General features: G+C 44.4%; 1 pseudogene; it reads right to left on the bottom strand.

Annotated features, from left to right (window-relative positions):
- Positions 1-2,646: 2,646 nt before the first annotated feature.
- LOC133075445 (polyadenylate-binding protein 4-like) lies at positions 2,647-4,731 on the bottom strand (annotated as a pseudogene).
- Between the last annotated feature and the right edge of the window lie 1,326 nt (positions 4,732-6,057).

Below are 6,057 nucleotides of genomic sequence, written 5' to 3'. Positions count from 1 at the left end.
TAGACGACTGTTCAGCAGTTAGTTGTGATTCCAGTGCTCGTGCAAGAGGGAGTGAGTGCATGTCATTCTACTCCACCATCTTGAACGAATCTCATTTCATTCTTTCTTATGGCTGAGTAATAGACCATTGTATATATGTACCACATCTTCTTTATCCATTCATCCGTTGATATACATTTAGGTTGATTCCATACCTTGACTATTGTAAATAGTGCTGCAGTGAACATTGGGGTGCATGTATCCTTTCAAACCATGGTTTTCTCCAGATATATGCCCAGAAGTGGGATTGCTGGATCATATGGTAACCCCAGTTTTAGTTTTTTAAGGAACTTCCATATTGTTCTCCATAGTGGCTATACCAACTTACATTCCCAAGAACAGTGTAGAGGGTTCCTTTTTCTCCACATCTTCTCCAGCATTTATTGTTTGTAGATTTTTTGACAATGGCCATTCTGACTGGTGTGATATGATATTTCCTTGTAGTTTTGATCTGCATTTCTCTAATAATTAGCAATGTTGAGCATTTTTTCATGTGCCTCTTGCCCATATGTGTGTCTCCTTTTGAGAAATGTTTAGTTAGGTCTTCTATCCATTTTTTGATTGGGTGGTTTTTTTGATATTGAGCTGCCTGAGTTGTTTGTAAATTTTGGAGATTAATCCCTGTGGGTCTCATCATTTGCAAGTATTTTATCCCATCCTGTGTGCTGTCTTTTTGTCTTGTTTATGGTTTCCTTTGTTGTGCAAAAGCTTTTGGGTTTAATTAGATCCCATTTGTTTATTTTTGTTTTTATTTCCATTACTCTAAGAGATGGGTTGAAAAAGATATTGCTGTGATTTATATCAAAGAGTGTTCTGCCTATGTTTTTTGTTAAGAGTTTTATAGTATCTGGTCTTACATTTAGGTCTTTATTCCATTTTGAGTTTATTTTTCTGTATGGTGTTAAAGAATGTTCTAATTTCATTCCTTTACATGTAGCTGTCCATTTTTCCCAGCACCATTTATTGAAGAGATTGTCTTTTCTCCAGTGTATGTTCTTGCCTCCTTTGTCATAGATTAATTTATCATAGGCGTGTGAGTTTATTTCTGGACTTTCTATCCTGTTCCATTGTTCTATATTTCTCTTTTTGTGCCAGTACCTTACTGTTTTGATAACTGTACTTTGTAGTATAGTCTGCAGTCAGGGAGCCTGATTCCTCCAGCTCCGTTTTTCTTTCTCAAGATTGTTTTGGCTATTTGGGGTCTTTTGTGTTTCCATACATTGCAAAATTTTTGTTCTAATTCTGTGAAAAATGACATTGGTAATTGGATAGGGATTGCATTGAATCTGTAGATTGTCTTGGGTAGTATAGTCATTTTGACAATATTGATTCTTCCAATCTAAGAACATGGTACATCTTTTCATCTGTTTGTGTCATCTTCAATTTTTTTCATCAGCATCTTATAGTTTTCAGAGTACAGGCATTTTGCTTCCTTATGTAGGTTTATTCCTAGGTATTTTATTCTTTTTGATGCAATAGTAAATGGGATTGTTTCTTGAATTTCTCTTTCTGATCTTTCATTGTTAGTGCATAGGAATGCAACAGATTTCTGCGTATTAATTTTGTATCCTACAACTTTACAAAATTCATTGATAAGCTCTGTTAATTTTCTTGTAGCATCTTTAGGAATTTCTGTGTATAGTGTCATGTCATCTGCAAACAGTGATGGTTTTACTTCTTCTTTTCCAATTTGAATTCCTTTTATTTCTTTTTTGTCTCTGACTGCTGTGGCTAGGACTTCCATAACTATGTTGAATAAAGGTGGCAAGAGTGGACATCCTTGTCTTGTTCTTGATCTTAAAGGAAATGCTTTCAGCGTTTCACAGTTGAGTATGATGTTAGCTGTAGCTTTGTCATATATGGCCTTTATAATTTTGAGGTATGTTCCCTCTATGCCCACTTTCTGGAGAGTTTTTATCATAAATGGGTGTTAAATTTTGTCAAAAGTGTTTTTCTCCATCTATTGAGATCATCATATATGGTTTTTATTCTTCAATTTGTTAATGTGGTGTATCATAGTGACTGATTTGTGGATATTGAAAAATCCTTGCATCCCTGGGATAAATCCCACTTGATCATGGTGTATGATCCTTTTAATGTATTGTTAGATTCAGTTTGCCAGTATTTTGTTGAGGGTTTTTGACTTTATGTTCATCAGTGATATTGGTCTGTAATTTCCTTTTTTTTTGTGGTATCTTTGTCTGGTTTTTGTACCACGGTGATGGCGGCCTCATAGAATGAGTTTAAGAGTGTTCATTACTCTTAAATTTTTTGGAAGAGTTTCAGAAGGGTAGGTGTTTTCTCTAAATGTTTGATAGAATTCACCTGTGAAGCCATCTGGTCCTGGATTTTTGTTTGTTGGAAGTTTCTTTTTTTTTTTTTTTTTGAATGGAGATTTTTTTCTTTATCGAGAAACTTAAGACTTGGGTACATCAAATAAAACCAGTTTCTGGGGGGAAAATCAAAACTCACAATAGAAAAACAAAAGTTAACACTGCTTGGGCCATATCAGAACCCAGAGAATATATTCTTTTAATTGAAAAATTCTAGGTGCTTCATAATTGACCTTTTGATACAAAATGACCTATTAAATTTGCAATTTGTGGTTCTTGGTGTTGAGGTCCATAGAACAAGCTAGGACGTCTTCAAACCTTGAGCTGAATTCCATGAGGGTTTATTTGGCTTTTGAATCGGTTTGTCCTTGTCTAAGAGGTAGCAGCAGCAACAGCGCCCACCTTCTGGGCAGCTTCTTTCTTGGCATGGTGAGCCTGTAGGACCGCCACAGCTTCATCCACCTTGGAGCAGAGAGACTCGGGGGACTCCAGCATGTGTAGCAGCTCCGAGTTGTCAATCTCCAGCAGCATCCCCGTAATCTTCCCAGCCAGGTTTGAGTGCATCGTCTGGATGAGCGGGAACAAACGTCACCCAGCATCTGTTTCTGTTCCTGGGGGGGGGGGGTGCTGCGGCCAGTATGGAGGCGGTCAGCGGCTCCTGCCCCTGCACGTGGACCGCAGGCTGGGGTGCCTGCAGGGGCTGGACAGCGGGGTGAGGGCTGCGGACACTGGAGGCGTATTTGTAAGGTGCAACAGCCCGAGAAGCAGTGGCAGCAACAGCGGCACGAGGCGCTAGGTTCTGCACAGCTGCGGAAACACCTCCAGACTGGCAGCTGTCAGTCAGCCCTTGCTGGGCGGCACCAGCCCCACCAAAGTCCATAGCCAAGCAGTCCGGGTACTCAGACCCGACTCTCTGAGCGATAGTAGGGAGGCCACGAGAGGCTGGAGCATTACCAGTTGGAGCCAGGTGGTGAAGAGCTGGACGAGGCCCAGACTGGCATATAGCACTTGGCATTCCTTGGAAGCCTTGAGGTCTCCCACCTTGCTGCCAGCGCGGATTAGGCCTCATCTGTGCTAACTGGTTAGGTGTGTAATATGGAGGTCTTCCCTGAGCCTGTGGAACTGCTGGCACAAAGTAGCCCCCAGCTGCAGGCTGGAACTGATTTAAGATGGCATTGGCAGGGAGCGCTCTCATCCCGGCCACCCGCTGCATATACTGGTTGGTCAGGTGAGCCTTTCTCTCTTCTTTTCTCTGGGCCAGGGGGACATACAGTGGCTTGGAGCCCATGATGCGTCCGTTCATCTCCGTGACTGCTTTGGTTGCCTCTTCAGGGGATGAGAAGCAGACAAAGCCAAACCCTTTGCTTCTCCCATCCTCCAGCATCACCTTAGCACTGGTGATTGATCCAGAAGGAGAAAACTCTTTCCTTAACTTCTCATCATCAATGGTGTCATCCAAGTTCTTAATGTAGAGGTTCACCCCCTGATACTGACTAATTCTCTCCTCTTTCAGTTGTTCAAATTTTTGCTTTACCTCGGCCTGCCGTTCCACTTTCTTCTGTGCACGGCCGACGAAAATGACTTTCCCACTTATTTCTTTTCCATTCATCTCCTCCACAGCCTTATTGGCATCCTCGTGTTTTTCGTAACTCACAAAGCCAAAGCCTTTGGATTTCCCACAGGGATCTCTCATCACCTTGACACTTAGAGTCTTACCAAACTGTCTGAATAGCTCTTTCAGACTCTCATCATCCACCTCTTCCCCAAAGTTTTTGATATAAACATTGGTGAATTCCTTAGCTTTGGCTCCAAGCTCAGCTTCCCGCTCTTTTTGAGACTTGAATCTGCCCACAAACACTTTGCGGTCATTGAGGAGCATGCCATTCATCTTCTCGATGGCCTTGTCAGCAGCCTCCTGGGTCTCGAAGTGGACAAAGGCATAACCCTTAGAGCCGTTCTCATCACACACCACCTTGCAGGACAGAATGTTTCCAAAAGCAGAAAAAGTATCATAAAGTGCCTTGTTATCTATAGATTTGTCCAGGTTCTTGATGAAGACATTTCCCATGCCAGAATTTCTCAAAGAGGGATCCCTCTGAGACCACATGATACGGATTGGCTTTCCCTTAATCACATCAAAGTTCATGGTATCCAAGGCCCGCTCAGCGTCAGCTGGCTGCTGGAAGTTGACGTACACACAACCCAGGGAGCGGCGGGTGATCATGTCGCGGCAGACCCGGATGGACAGCACACGCCCCGCAGGACTGAACTTTTCGTACAGCATGGCCTCGGTGACGTCCGAGTGCAGGTCACCCATGTACAGGGAGGCCATGGGGTAGCTGCTGGCCGCAGCGTTCATCTCCCCAGCCCCCAGCTCCCCGAGCCCCGCCAGGAGGACTTCTTAGCGGGGGCCACACAGGACAAAGGGGGCTCCGCTCCGAGCCGCGGCTCACAGGTGGCAGCGAAGCTCAGAGAAGCTGGAGTCGGCTCCAAGGGCCAGAGAGGAGTGCGGGGACGGCTCGGACGAGGCTGCCCAACCGCAGACAAAAGGCTCTCAAAAACAATATGGCTCTCCCTGGGAGTTTGTTAATTTTCTGCTGTCCTGGTCTGGAAACTCCCAACTACAAAAAATGAAAACAATGAAAACGGGGACTGTCCTCCAAATTACAAAAATTCTTCCCGAGGCAACCCAGTGGTGCCCACGGCGGCCTCCGGAACGTGCATTTCTCTATAAATATAGGCCTCGGGCTCCCGGCGGTTTAAGATTACAGCAGCCCGGGGAAGAAGGAAACCAAATATTTGTCGGTGCCGACTCGGCAAGCCCCGGGCAGCCGGAGCGCGCAGCCGCCTTCCACGCCGGGCTGGCGAAGGGCAGCGCAGACACGTGGAGTGCAGAGGCCGGCATGCGGGGGGCGAGGGCGGCGGGCGCGGGGTTGCCACGCGGCGCAGCCCGGCGGCGGGCGGAAGAGCGTGGACGCAGGCGCGTGAGTGGCTCACCACCGGACCGATGTACGGGGACCAACGGATGCCCAGGTGCGGCAGCGGCGGCAACGTCGGGCAGGCCAGAAGCGTGCAAAAGTGACTTCCCCACAGGTTCTCTGAGGAGGATTCGCTCTTTTTTTTTTTCTTTCTTTCTTTCTTTCTTTTTTTTTTTTAAGATTTTAAAGCGTTTTCGGGTTTTTTTTTATCTTTTTCTCTTTTTTTTTTCTTCAGGCTGCTAGGCCTGAAAGTGGCGGAGGTTGCGGCGACCCGGGGCGGAGAGCTGTTGGAAGTTTCTTAATCACTGTTTCAATTTCAGTATTTGTGACTGGACTGTTCATATTTTCTGTTTCTTCCTGGTTCAGTCTTGGAAGGTTGTACCTTTCTAAGAATTTGTCCGTTTCTTCTAGGTTGTCCATTTTATTGACATAGAGTTGCTTGTAGTAGTCTCTAATGATCCTTTGTATTTCTGTGGTATCAGTTGTAACTTCTCCTTTTTCATTTTTAATTTTATTGATTTGAGCCCTCTCCCTTTTATTCTTGATGAGTCTGGCTAAAGATTTATCAATTTTGTTTACCTTTTCAAAGAACCAGCTTTTATTATCATTGATCTTTTCTATTTTTTGGTCTCTATTTCATTTATTTCTGCTTTGATCTTTATGATTTCTTTCCTTCTACTAACTTTGGGTTTTGTTTGTTCTTCTTT

Source organism: Eubalaena glacialis, chromosome 15, assembly GCF_028564815.1.
Source record: "Eubalaena glacialis isolate mEubGla1 chromosome 15, mEubGla1.1.hap2.+ XY, whole genome shotgun sequence".
In the NCBI taxonomy this organism is placed as follows: Eukaryota; Metazoa; Chordata; class Mammalia; order Artiodactyla; family Balaenidae; genus Eubalaena; species Eubalaena glacialis.
The sequence above is the reverse complement of the archived record's forward strand: the minus strand, read 5'-3'. Positions and strand labels throughout refer to the sequence as shown.